General features: G+C 36.8%; 1 non-coding gene across 1 annotated transcript; it reads right to left on the bottom strand.

Annotated features, from left to right (window-relative positions):
- Positions 1-8,920: 8,920 nt before the first annotated feature.
- Positions 8,921-9,026, bottom strand: LOC111755704 (U6 spliceosomal RNA). The gene has a single exon (XR_002790252.1). It is a non-coding gene; the product is annotated as a U6 spliceosomal RNA (small nuclear RNA).
- Between the last annotated feature and the right edge of the window lie 5,807 nt (positions 9,027-14,833).

Here is a 14,833-nt window from a genome sequence, read left to right on the forward strand (position 1 = left end):
TTACTCAATAATTTGTTTTATCAGAATAACACTGCCAGTGGGAATATTGAACATCTCACTTTTCAGTTACCACGGCATATTATGACAGTTTTTATTTCAATAAATTAATGTAAAGCACATTTTATTGTTTATATATAATAGAAATAAAATTCATGTATTTTTCCATGAACCTTACTTAATATTTCCCCAAAAGCAAGATATTTAGCGAATAAATGCTGAATGCATTTTGATATCAATATAAATTTGCTATTTAGTTATCTTAGTTTTCCTTATGTGTAAGCTTGCTCCTCTTTAGAGTCTTGAAATACAAATAACTCCTGACTTCATAAAATTGTGATTAAATTATTGGGCTGATGAGCTATCAGAAGAAAAAGGTAATACAGAACATTTTGGCAGAATCTGGATTAATTTTTATGATGTGATCAGAAGAGAACACATAACTTTAAAGTCAATCATTGAATTTCAATGGCATATAGAGAGTTTTAGGATATTTTATACATGTCCATTACAGGAAAATGGAACAAAATTAGACGTATCATAGGTCTTAGCTTAATGATTCATTCTAGGTGAAAGTCATTTCTTTATAGCAGCAAAACAAATGCAAACTTTGCGTATGTGCGTTCTGTCTTACATACAGTGCATGGATTTGCATCCCTCTGCCTGGTGTAGGGAGCAATTTCCCCACTAAAGTTTCACTTGTTATTCTGGAATCTCACAGATGCTTCCCACATCTTTTCCCACATCAGAGCTGCCTACAAGGTTCTTGAAAATGCATAAATCCTGGGCAATTGCTAGTTCTCCTAGGACCTGCTCTTGCTAGGTAAAATGGAGTCCTCACACATCATCTGAGAGTTGGGCTGGCTACTTACACTTCCAACTTCCACCTAAATGAAGAAAAATTATTAAATAATCCAGAATGTTTTCATTTTAGATCTCAGTTCTCCGCATTCTTGCAGAGAACGTGGGCAGGACATGCGGCCTCTGTGGGTCCCACAGCTGATGACCAAAGCACCACTCTTGGAAAATGGATTGTTCGGATGCAGGGAACAGCCGTGTTTCCTCAGTGTATATTGGGGTGTATTCGGGGATGAATCCCCACCTCCTTACTCCGGCTGTGTCCCTGAAGGTCATCTCTAAATATGAACGTGAGACCAGCTAACTTGTCTATCCACTGTTCTAGGTGAGGATGGTGCATACTTAACAGGGAGCACACAGTAAAGTCATGTTTAATAAATTCCTCCTTCAACGAGCTCCAGTCCGATACAACAGATTTTAACAAATGGGTTGTTTTAGTTTATAAGACATTTGTCTCCCGGGAAACAAATTCATTCAGAGAGGCTGGACATTATTCAGTCACAATATAAAATTATTGGTAAAAAGGCCACAACAGTGAATTTTCATTTCACCATCAACATGACAAAAGATATGAAAAGTGTAATTCAGATTAGTTGTATCAGAGGAGAATTTAAATAAGGAAAACTTTGAAATTATTTGTCTTGTTTTCAACGTTAACTGATCTTTAATCCAGGTCTGGTCCCTGCCCCCAGGCCCCCTTATCATCATGCTGTGCACCCCTGATGGCCAGTGCAGACTCCAGGCCCTGGGAAACCTTCCTGCAACCAAGCTGGCATCTCCTGGAGGGACCCGGCTGGTGGGGAGCTGGCCCCGCTTCTGCTGCCCTGCACTGGGTCCTCCTCCCTGAAGAATGGACGGGGTAGGTGCTGGTAAGCACGGGCAGTTTAAGCTGAGAGTTTAATAAGAGGCACATGCTTTAACCCATGACATTTCTAAAGTAGGTGCGCTTCCTTCACAGGTGTATTCAATTGTGCCGAAAAGTGACCAGAATACACCCAGTTCATGTCCAGCACACACACATGCAGTACCTCTGCAAGACACACCAAGCCCTCGGGTTTTAAAAGCACACATGCGCTGTATGTTAGACTTCCTCAGACCTTTCCGGCTCCCTTCCCTTCCTGCTTCACCAAAGTTATTTCCATGTATGGTTTTCAGACTTTTCTTTTTGGTGCTGGTAATCAACTCAGCACCTCATGCTCGCCAGGCAGGCCCTGTGCCACTGAGCTAAATCCCCAGCCCTAGACTTTCCTTGGGTATTTGTATGCTATGTTTGTATGTTCACATTATTGAGCTTATTTTTTTAAAAATTCTGACAAGTTGCATCAGATTGTGTACTTGTGTCCTTTTTTAACTAAACGTCATGTTTTTCTATCATATACCCATGTTGATACGTCCATTCTATCATGTCCATTCTGCTTTAGTCCATTCTGTTATCAACATTGTGGTGTTCTATTAATGGACAAGACATCATTCATTTATCGGGTAATGTTTATAACTTTAAGACATGTTTTGCTCTGTTTTGAGCCACAGTTTTCCTCTGTAGTTCAGCCAGGCCTTGAACTCACTATTTGTCCCATGCTGGACTCAAGCACAGAGGACACCCTCCAGCCTTAGCCTCTCCAGTGCGGGAATTACAGGGGCCACCACCATATCCTGCTAAGGCATAGTTTTACAATAATGTATGTAGCATTACTACCACAAATCAGTATAAGGTTTAGCCTCCTTTTATATTTTTATGTTTATTGGATCTATCTATCTATCTATCTATCTATCCCCAATTCCTTTTCTTCCCTTTAAGCCCTTTCTCCTCCTAATTTACAAGTCTTAGCTTCCATTTTATCCTCTTTTCTTATTTTATTCTCTTCTTCCCTTCCCTCTTCCCTAGCTCTCCTTCCCTTTTGAACAATTTTCTTCCTATTTCCCAATAACTTCTGTACACTTTGGTCCTTATTTACACTTTCAGTTTCCTACATCAGGCAGACGTGTGATATTTACATATGCTCAATTTGTTTCACTTTCTAGTATGATCTCTAGGTGCATCCATTTACCTAAAAATGATTTAGGTTTATAAAGAATTGAAAATAAAAACAGACCACACCCAATTTAAAGTCCCAATGTAAACATCGGCATCTACAATGAATACATTATTCTCTTAGAAGTACAAATAGCAAATAAATACACGAAGACATTTTCAACATTAATGCGCATTTGAGAGATGCAAATTAATATGTTGAGATTTCATCTTATTCCAGAAAAATGGCTATAATGAAGAAATCAACTAATAACAAATGCTTCCAGGATTGTGTGGATAAAAGAGGCCTACCAATGTGGAAATCAGTATGGAGTTTCCTCAGCATCCTAGGACTAGAGCTTCCATATGACCCAGCTATTCTCCTTGTTAGTATTTTCCCAAAAGAATCAAATGCGTTATACCACAGTGATGTATGCACACCAGTGTTTATTTATAGTGGCACAGTTTGTAGTACCTAAATCTGGGAAGTACTCAACTGATGAATGGATACAAATTGTATTTTTTATACAATGGAACACTACTCAACCATAAAGAAAGATACCCTTGAGCCTACTGTAATATCAGATAAAAGTCATAAAAAATACATTTTTCAGAACTATATAACCATATAAATACATGTGAAGGGAATCTATGAAAGTGCAACACATCTAAGTTTAATCATTTTATCAGAGTAGTTTAGCTGAGTCAGATAAGTAGCAAGGGCATCAGACAAACAGCCACAAGAAACTGAGTTATGCCAACAATCTAAATCATGAAAAAGACTTGTCCTCTCTCCTTAGTAGGGATTCCAGGTGACTATAATTTAATTTTAGTCCTGTGGACCTCTGCAGGACTTCAGATTTACAGCAGTGTAAGGAGATAATTTGTGTCCTGGGTTAAGCTTGTGGTAATTTTGCTATGACTCTATCTGTTACAACACATTACCTCAGTCTGCACAGCATTCAGTGAACTGACGGGTATTTCTCCCAGTTCTAAGGGCTTGGAAATACAAAGTCAGCTACCATCTCTGGTGTGTACTGAGGGCCTTCCTGTCACAGGGGAGCCCGACAGAGGCTCAGAAGAGCAAGCTGTCTGCACGCTGCCCAGTGTGAAGCCTCTTTCAGAAGGGCCCTGCTCTCACAGAGGATGGAGTCAGTCCCTCAGCCTTCATCACTTCCAGTAGAACCTCCTCAACATGATCATAGCTGCAGCATCTCATTCTTAGAGAGGATGCCTTCAAGCCAGTGCAGCCAGCAGGAGAAAACAAAGATAGCTGTTCAATAAACTGCACATAGCAAAGGAAAACTTGATGGGAGTCATTGGGTCTATATCATTTTAATGTCTGTAATGAAGCACTATAAGTCATAATGTATTTTCAACAAAATTAAAGCAAGTACAAGAAATCCATGAAAATACGCATTATTTGAATTTTAATACTTATGTCTTTATTAGATTGCATCATTTACTCAGGTACTTGCTAATTGTTTTGCTCCCTTCAGTCCCTGTATTCATCTTTGACAAGAAACATTTTGTCATGATCTTTGGAATAACAATCTTTGACATTAGCTTTTACACAAAATAGTGTTATTACATGGAAAAAATCTCAAAAAACTGTTCACTTAAAAAGACTTGTTCAAATTTGTATAACTATATACATGACTGCAAATACTAATTGTCTAATTATCAAAAATTTAAAAGGAAAACCAATTAATTACACACAAGTAAAAGTTTAAATTTCATTCTTTATTACTTTTACAAAGAAGACAGGGTAATTTACTACCATGATTTAAACCCTAACTTATTTTGACTATTTTAGAGCTGTTACAGCTGCTTATTTAATTTGCCACATAAGCATATGCAAACATAATTTCTCCTATTCTGATTCTTTTATTTTTATAATTCTGATGCTTTATCTCAGAACACTGTCATTTGTTTTAAAAAGTTTAAACTCTCTCTTATGAATCAAAATCTAATGTTCCCTTCCATCTTTTTATAAAAATTTTACTTAAAAGACCGTAAAACTAAACATAACAGAAAGGAACACATCAGATCAGAAGAAAATGCAAGTGACCCACATTGCAAAGCATGACAGCAGGAGATGTACAGTGGCTGCCATAATCTTGCTTCTTTTCTTCTAAAGAGTTGTTTATATCTTCACACGCAATGAATTCACACAAAAAAATAGTATAACCTGATCAAAACCCAATAAGGAAGGTATTACAGGCCTTCAAAACAAGACAACAGGAAAATCAACAATAGCTACCATAATGTCTCTTGTTCTCTTCAAAATAGTTGCCCTTCACTCTGCTTAGATAGATTTTATTCTGTCTCAGTTTGTCTACTTGCATTAGATTTGAGGGCACAGACAGCTGTCCCTAAAACACCAGACTATAGCACAGTAATCATCTTTAATTTCCTATTAACTTAAATTGGAGCCCTGTATGACTTATACTGGTTTATCATGACTGATCTTGGTCAAATCTGGTTTGTTTGATTGTTGTTTGGTATCAACAGATTTTATTCAAAACCGCTATGATTGATAGTATCAAGTCTGAGAGTATAGGCAACTACACTGAAGATGACAAGACTCTACGATACACATTCTAGCTTGATTACTACATGTTTTTGAAGTTTTATACTACATACAAAATTGTGTTTTTATTAATACTGTTATGTACTGATATATTCAGTTATACTATGTCTGATGATATAGCCAATTTTATTGAAGATAATAAGAGACAACACAGTAATCATGGTAGAACCCCTTGTACAGTGGTCTTATATGTCTTTTGCATTTCATGTGTTTATAGGAATATGTAAAGATTCTTCTAAAACTTCCGCTGACATTTTTGTCTCACCAGATTGCTGCTAGCCTCATTCTCCTGGATGGCAGGCAGAGCTTCTAACTAGTTCATTTGTAGCATTTCTCCATCTACTAGAGTATTTCCCTCCATAGATTCATTTATATATAAAAAAGACTGTTGTGATCTTTCTACATGTAAAGCATCAAAAGCTCCCTGCCCCCAACTCTTCTGACAGTCTCTTCCTGTCCTTCCTTACCCAGTAACAACCACTGGTGGAGCTGTGGGGAAAAAAGGAGCCCTACTCCACTGTTGGTGGGAGTGCAGACTGGTGCAACCACTATGGAAATCAGTGCAGAGAATCCTCAAAAAACTAGTACCCAGTATTTCCCTTCTGGGTATCTTCTGAAAATAATTAAAAGCATCATATCATACTGATATATGGACACCCAAGTTTGTAGCTGCACAATTTGTAATAGTTAAATCTTGGAAACAATTCAAAAGCCCATCAACTGATGAATGGATAAAATGTTTTTTTCTACTGTACATACAATGGAGTACTACTCTGCCATAAATAAGGATAAACATGACCCATTACTAGGTAAATGGATGTACCTTGAGACCATGCTCTCAGATGAAAACAGATAATGTATAAATCTGGTATTACCTCTCTGGGATGACCATTAAATATTGTTGCTATTCCAGGGACAAAAGATGCTACATTTTCATGTTTAATAGAAATGGGTGTGTAACCTCCTTATAGATAAAATAGGATTAAACTACTGACATGCAAGAATTGGTATAGCCATGTCACGCAAAGCTGGCCATGTTCGTGGGGACTAACTCTTGGTGACCAATGAGAATGCTGCTGTTGTTTAATGAGCAAAGTAGATGTACATGGTGGGTAAACATCCAGCAGGCATCGGCCACAGCTCATCTGCAGCCAATGGTTTACTGTCATTCCATAGAGGAAAAATTTCCTTGTCTTGTGCATCATTTTAAGGTAAAGGATTTCAGCTTTGGCCATTTAATATGATGCTGGCTGTTGGTTTGTCTTGGATGGCTTTTATCAGGTTGAGGTAAAGATAATCTATTGCAATTTTTTGTAGTGTTCTTATCATGAGTAAGTGTTGGGTCTCATAAAAAAGTTTTTTCTGCATCTGTAGAAATTAACATGTAATTCTTATTTTTGGTTCTATTGATATAGTGGGTTACATTTATTAATGTGCATATGTTGAACCATCCCTACATTCCTGTGACAAATCCCACTTGGTCATGGTGTATAATCTTCTTGATGATTTGCATTATTCTGTTTTCCAATAATTAATTGAGAATTTTTGCATCTATGTTCATTAGGGAGATCAGCCTGTAGTTCTCTTTTTTTGTTTGGGTCTTTCTCTGGCTTTAGCATCAGAGGGTTAGGGTTGGGGTTAGGGTTAGGGTTAGGGTTAGGTTCCAGGAATGAGTTAGGGAGAATTTCTTCCTTTTCAGTTTCATTGAAGAGTTTGAGGAGTGTCGGCATTAAGTCTTTGAATTTCTTGTAGAATTCCTCAGTGAATTCATCTGGACTTGGGCTTTTCTTTCTTGGTAAGAATTTAATTACATTTTCAATTTTGTTAATTGAAATTGGGTTATTCAGCAGTTTTACATCTCTTCAAGAGCTTTGGTAACTCATATGTTTCCAGGAATCTGTCCGTTTCTTCTGTGGTATCAAACCTGTAAGAGTAGAGGTTTTTGAAGCAGGTATTGATGATCGTCTGTATTTCCACAAGGTCTGTAGTGGTTCATCCTTTTCACTCCTTATTGCATGAATTTGAGTTTTTTTTTTTCTTTCCTTTTTTTTTAAAATGAGGTTGGCTAGGGCTTATCAATTTTATTTATCCTTTAAAGAACCAACTCTTTGATTCACTGATTCTTTGTATTGTTTTCTCAGTCTCCGTCGCTTTGATTTCAGTCTGATCTTTATAATTTCTTCCCTTCTTTTGGCTTTGGGCTTGACTTGCTTTTCTTTTTCTAGATGTCTGTGGTATATCATCAGGTTGTTTATTTGTGTTCATTCTGTTTTCCTGCTGTGATAATAAATTTTCCTCTGATGACTGCTTTCATTGTATCCCATAGATTCCAGTAAGTTGTGTTTGTATTTTCATTTGCTTGTAGATGATGTTTAATTCCTTCTTTAATTTCCTCTGTGACCCACTGATTACTCAGGAGTATATTATTGAATTTCCATGTGTTTCTGTAGTTTTTACAGTTTCTTTTATCATTAATATCTAGTTTCATGGCACTATGATTTGATAACATACGTGGGATAATTTCAATTATTTGCATTTACTTAAGCATGTTCTGTGGGCTAGTACTTGGTCTATTTTAGAGAATGTCCCATGTGCTGCTGAGAAGAATGTATATTCATATGTTGTTGGGTGGCACATTTTGTGTATGTCCACCAAGTCCATTTGTGCACAGATGTGATTCAGTTATGTTATTTCTTTGCTGGTTTTCTGTTTAGTTGATCTGTCTCTTTGTGTCAATGGCGTGTTAAGGTCTCATTTATAATTGTGTTGTTGCTTATTTGATTTTTCATTTCTGTTAATATTTTTTTGTGTAGCTCGGTGCTCGCGAATTTGACACATAGATATTTAGGATTTTTATCTCTTCCTCTTGAAGTTTTCCCCTGACTAGTACATAGTGATCTTCTTTCTCTTTGGATCATTTTTGGTTTGAAGTTCACATTGTCTGCAAACAGAGTAACTACCCCTGCTTTTTGGGGGATATTCTTGTTGCATGAAGTATTTCCATCCTTTGACTTTCAGTCTATGAATTTCATTTTGGGTTATGTGTGTTTCTTATATACAGTGTATGGCTGGATGTTGTTTCTTGATCCATTCTGTCAGTCTGTTTTTTTTTTTTAATTGATGAATTGAGGCCATTTACATTAATAGTTATAACTGATACATACTGGTTTATTTTTGACATGTTATCTTTCTGCTGTTACTTCTTTACCTTTCCATTTTAATTGTCTGCCTTGCTTAGTGATTTTTTCCTGTGTCTATCTAGAATGTCTTTCAGTATTCTTTGCAGGTTTGGTTTTGTGATCATGAAGTTCCTTAGCTGTTCTTTGTTGTGGAAGTATCTTAGATCTCCATCCATTTTGAAGGACAGTTTTTCAGGATACAGCAGTCTAGGTTGGAAATCGTTTTCCTTTCGGATTTGAAATACTTCACTCCATGCTCTTCTTGACTTCCTTGTTAAAAAACAAAATATGGAACGCGTCACGAATTTGTGTGACATCCTTGCGCAGGGGCCATGCTAATCTTCTCTGTATCATTCCAATTTAATACGTGTGCTGCTGAAGTGAGCTCTATTCTTTTTCATCTTGTCATACAAACAGAATGTCACCTTTTGTAAATATAGATATTGACCTTCACAATCTTCCTCTGAATCCTTTTTAGATAAGTGGTAAAATACAGTTTTGCACAGCTGAAAACTTTGTTTGGCAAGTAAATCTTTGGTATGTATCGAAATCACTCCTATCATCTGGATATGAGTGTAACACACTTGTACCCACATGTCATATACTCCTACACTCGATTTATTGTAATCCCAAACTCTTTTTGCAAAGATATAGAACAAAATCTTTCTAGTCTTTATTTTTAAAGTTTTATTACATTTGCAGTACATAAAGGTAACCCTTAGGGGTAATTGGCACATGGACATCACACAGCTCAGATGTATTTTTATCCTTAACCCTCTCTGTTTTCCACATTCCTTCCATTTCTTGATGCCTTTCATATTTGGAGCAGAAAAACACTATCTTTTCATTTCTTATATCTATATTATACTTTGCTCTTCCTTTATATTTTGGATTTGTCATTTAAGAGAAACCATGTCATGCTTAAGGTTCTTTCTTTGATCTATTTTATTTAACACTGTGGTCTCAAAAGTGCTCCTTTACATACAAATGACTAAACTTTATCCTTATTTATGGCAGAGTAGTATATCACCATGTATAACTACCACATTTCTATATCCACTTAGCTATGATCAATATACAATCTGACTCCAAGACTTGGCTATTATGATGTGTGCTGTATGAACATTGGTATGCACATGTTACTGTGACATGATGTATTTAAAGTTTTGGAAATATACCTAATAAAGGAATAGCTGGATATTTTTAAAATTAATTCTTAGTTGGTAACCTCAGTGAGTATAGTTAGTTACTCAGGCTATTTGGGTTTGCCTTTCTCTCATGCAATGTCCTAACACACTCCATCTGCTAGATTTACTCATATTCCTAGGATCTCAGGTCATTCACAAAATTACAATATTCTGTAATATAAAATACATTTATTTGCAAAGAAAATATATGCTTATAAAATGATGACATTTCTTACTGACATGAAAATACTTCATTGTATCTATTTTAGGTGATTTAATTAGTAAATATTGCTCTATTAAGATTAATGGTCTTGTAGTTCTTTTGCAGCACCATGAACAACATTGCAGTACAGTGTTTTACATTATAAAGACAAACGGTAGGAGTCTCCTCGGAGGTCACCAAACAGACAAGATCCTGAGCAAATTAAGATCCATGAATCACATAGCTTACTCAAAAGGTACGATGAAATGTAGAGGTTCAGAGAAAGGATACAGAAAATAAGATGCACATATGGCAAAGGAAGTTGGTTCTGGATCATTCTGTCAATGCTCACAGTACATGCCTGCTTCTCTCTGATATATCAGTGGCCTCTGAAGTGAGCTGAGTCCCTAAAGGACACTTACAAAACAGGAAATGTGTGGAGCAGGCAGTGCACGCTTTCCATCTGACTTTACTACTGGAACAAAATTACTGCTGACCAGCTGTGCGTTCCATAGGCTAGTAAGTAGGGTAAAATTAAAATAACAGAATTTAGATCAGAAATAGTGGACGTAAATATTAAGGTAGAGGTATATTAATGTCTTAGGACATAAATAACAATGCCTTAGGTGATTATGCATTTTTAGCAGATTATTTGTGCTTTATGTTTCCCAAGAAAGTGTGCCCTTCACATTTATTCATGTTGCTTCTTTCCTTTCTGTTAATGTCAGTGCACATAGATTCTAGTTATTCACAACTAGCATATTTATCTTCTATAATTAGTATAATTATATATTATATATATATTAGTATAATTCTATAACTAGCATTTCACTTCTATAATTAGTTTTATCTATCATGTTTTGTCTTTATTTTACTTTCCATAACACAATGAAAAATCTTTAGTATGGATTGTTTAACTTTTGAGCAATATTATGATAGCTGAATGAAAACTGACACCCAGACGTACATATATCTGAACACACACATTATATATTAGGAGCCTCGTGAACATCTGATGAATGAGAAGACTTTACCAAATATTGTTTTCACACACACACACACACACACACACACACACACACACACACACACACCATTCTAATTCAGACTCAAGGGGTTAGCTTCCAAATTGACAAAAATAACATATAAGGTAAACAAATTTATTTTGACTCGTATTTGCAGAATCTTCAGTACATAGTTGCTTTGTCAGATTATTTGACTTACGGAAAATCATAATGTCATGACAAGGAACATACGGTCAAACAGTACTCTTGACCTCATTATGATCAAAAAGCCCAGAAGGGAAGAGGGTGGAGAAACGTCTGCTCTTCAAACGCATGCCCATAATGACACACCTTCTCCCACTAGGGTCTGCATCCTAAAGCTTCTGCCACATCCCGATGGCCCATTAGTTTATAGATCCCTAAACAGTTTAATTTATTCATGAGTTCAGAGTGCACATCATCCAATTGCTTCCTAAAGGTTCCACCTCTGAATTGGCCCCACTTACTGCATTGGAAGCCAAGTTTTCGATGCACAAAGTTCTGAAGGTCATTTAAGATCCAAATCACAATAAAACAATGTTTGTTAAGATATTTTTTCTCAGATAAAGGTATGTAGACTTTTAATAGAGTTAAAACATTTAACAGTGTTCACATATCAATGGAAGCTTTTGTGTGCTTCCTAGAATTTACCTTATGTATTTTAAAAAGCAATTGTATGGCTAGATGTGTCCTCCTTTGGCAGTGTTTTTGCTATGCTGAAAATTTAACTGGGTAAATCTTCTGCTAGGCAATTGTAATGTAGCTCCAGCTTCTTTTACTGTTTTGTCCTCTAGTTTTAGACCTGAGATGTGTCCACTGTACACTTTGCCATTTGGAGGGGCACTGGGAATCAAACTTGGGAACTTATTCTTGCCAGGCAGGTGCTGTGAGACTGAGGTATATTCTCAGCTATCTTACCCTTGACAGCAATATAATCTCATTTGCTAACAATCTGTCATAGTCACCAATGGGCCTATTTTTGTTCTCTGAACTCTTCCCTTATGGCTTTTGTTTTTCTGTCACAGTCATTAGTTTCTACTTCACAGGCTCTAGCAAAGTTCCATAAAGCTTGAAGAAGACAATGTTTTTATGAGAATAACATGGGCTCCTAATTTTCTTTACTCAGAATGTCTTAACCATTGTCTTGAGACTCATTGTCTTCTGATGGTTGAATATGCGTATTGTAATTTCCCACTACATCCCTAACTTTTAATAGTATGTTGATACCAGATCCACCCAGAAATCAGTACTTACTGAAAAGTTTGTAGTACAACGTTCTCAGTTAAAGAAGTCAAAATTAGAAACATGAATTTTTAAGACCTGCAAAAAGCATCAGTCAAGTCTTTGCAAAGTATATTTGTGTATTTATGAGTAAGCGCTTGTAGTATACAGTGATTCCATGAACCACTACATGTTCACGCTGCACCTGATTTCCTCTCATATGTTCTTCACCATGCGTCCCTCCTCCTCTCCCTCTGCCTCTTAGTTCCTTTCCAGTTTGTAAAAGCACTGTATCCTTGTAATTTATTTATCTTTTCCTTTGCCCTTTGATGCTTTTATACTTTTGATTTCTCCTATAAGGGAAACCATGCCACACTGCATCTATGTTCTTGATTTATTTTACTTAATATTATGCTTTCAAGATGCACCTATTTTTCTTAAAAATTACTCAAATTTATCTTTCCGTATGGCACAGCAGTGATCCATTGTGTACCAAAGTTGCATTTTCTTTCTCCATCCCTCTGTTTACGTACCTATGAGCCACTTTCAAAGTTTACACACAATAAGTCATGATGTTACAAACATGGATTTGTATGTTTCACTGTAACGTGATGCTTTTACCTCTGAAAAGACATTTTATCATTTGTTACTATTTTATTTTTTGATGCTAACCATTACTTTTAGAGTAAAATGGAATCTCATCATTGTCTTATAAATAAAATAATATAAAAATAGATCATAAGAAACAGGGAAATAGACCTGTGTCCAATGGGAAAGGAATCAAGAGATGGAGGCAGAGTTAGTGGGGAGGGAATGGATTAGAAAACTGTGAAGGTTTGCTGTGCACATGTACCATCTCCCACGAAAACTGTAGTCACCAGGTACTGGAAGCATGTACTAATAAAATAATCATATACATAAAGAATAGTGTAGAACGGCAGCTTATAGAGAAGTTACAGATGGGCTTTCTGTGCAGGTCATATCTGAGCAGAATTTTAGTGATCTGAAGAAAAAGCCTTGAAGAAAAGATTCTCTTCGCAGAGGATCTGAAAAAGCACACATTTTTGGCTTATTCAGGCAAAAGCACTAAGACCAGCTGACTTATAAATTATTGAAAAAATGGCAAAATCACAAAAGAATAATCAGAGTATCGACAGGCAGCTTGCTTCTGAAACAGGACTTGTCAGTTAAGCGTTACCAGTTTCATGGCAACTTCTCTCTCCTTCTGGTGAAAGATTCCAGGTTCTTTTCGTCTTGAGCAAAGAAATGAATGAAATGAGTAAAAAACAGTGGTGGAGTTTCTTTGAGAAAGTGAAAGTAAAGAGTTGGAGGCAAACTAGCTCTACAGAGAAAACTGGGTAAATAGAAAAATAGGCTAAGAACAAAGATAAAGCACGTGCTGCGTCTGGAAAACACGGTGTGGACTGTCATGGAAAGCCGGGACAGCACCGGGTCCTCATGACTGTGTTTCTTTTACACTGTCTGCATCTTTGGGAAATCCACTAGAGCTTCCACATCTGTGTCCTGGCAGGTGGAGCTGAGATCTCCAGCCTCAGGCTGAAGTCAGGGCTAGGCTATCCTATCAAAAACCTTCTTGAGTTCTGATGAATAGTCCTTGTGCAGGGCTTTGAGAACAGCATCCCGGATCTTATAGTCAACAGGTAGTGCCTGCTTCTCCAACCAGCATTTGCTATGCCTGAATCTCTATCTCAAGATACTGCCTTTGACAGTATCACTAAGGCTCAATAGGATGTACCATAGTCTTGGATGACATGCTGAGGCTGTTGAATTATAAATCTCAAGAATTGCTGTAGAGTAAGGGAATGTTTGAAGATATAGGCCAGAGAAACTCTATACTACTGTAAGGAATGTTTCATGGATGATTCTGATCAGAGTCCTGAAGACCAAAATTCTAGTAGGAATGGGGATAGCAAAGGCAGACACAAGAGGGTTCAGTTGGGGTTGAATTTCTACTGGAAATTGGGCTATGGATACTTTGTTTTAAATGTTACTCATGACCTTAGACTTTGTGGGATGCTGAGTTTAAGGGAAGAATATTTGATACAGAAGAGAACATTTCAAGGCAACTCACCACTAAGAATGGTATATGATACTACTTGCTGATTTTAGGTAGATTTATATTTAAATAATCTAGAGTAAAAGCAAAGCAAAAAGATTTGAAACAAATTAGCTTTTATCATGAAAGGATATGCATGCAAATTTGGAGCTAAAGAGCATGTGCTTGCTGAAGAGATTGATATCACTACAAATAACAACAACAACAAGAAGGAGAGTACTTTGAGGGAACAAAAGTGATCCCTTGTGGAAAATATAGGAGTCATCAGAACTACCCACTCTTGGCTCAAGAGTGCAAAAGTGTCACCTTTCCATTTGAGAAGAAAGCTTCTGGGCCCAGAGAAGGTGCACGTAGGCTACTGTTTCCCTAGCGCTTATCAAATTGTGCTCAGCTGTGCGTTTATTCAGAAGCTGCTACAGACCTGTGCCAAGAGGCCCTGGGGTTGCTGCTTCAGCTGGTAACACA

This window comes from Cavia porcellus, unplaced genomic scaffold (assembly GCF_034190915.1).
Source record: "Cavia porcellus strain 051 isolate PalLab524CR breed Dunkin Hartley unplaced genomic scaffold, mCavPor4.1 scaffold_7, whole genome shotgun sequence".
NCBI lineage: Eukaryota > Metazoa > Chordata > Mammalia > Rodentia > Caviidae > Cavia > Cavia porcellus.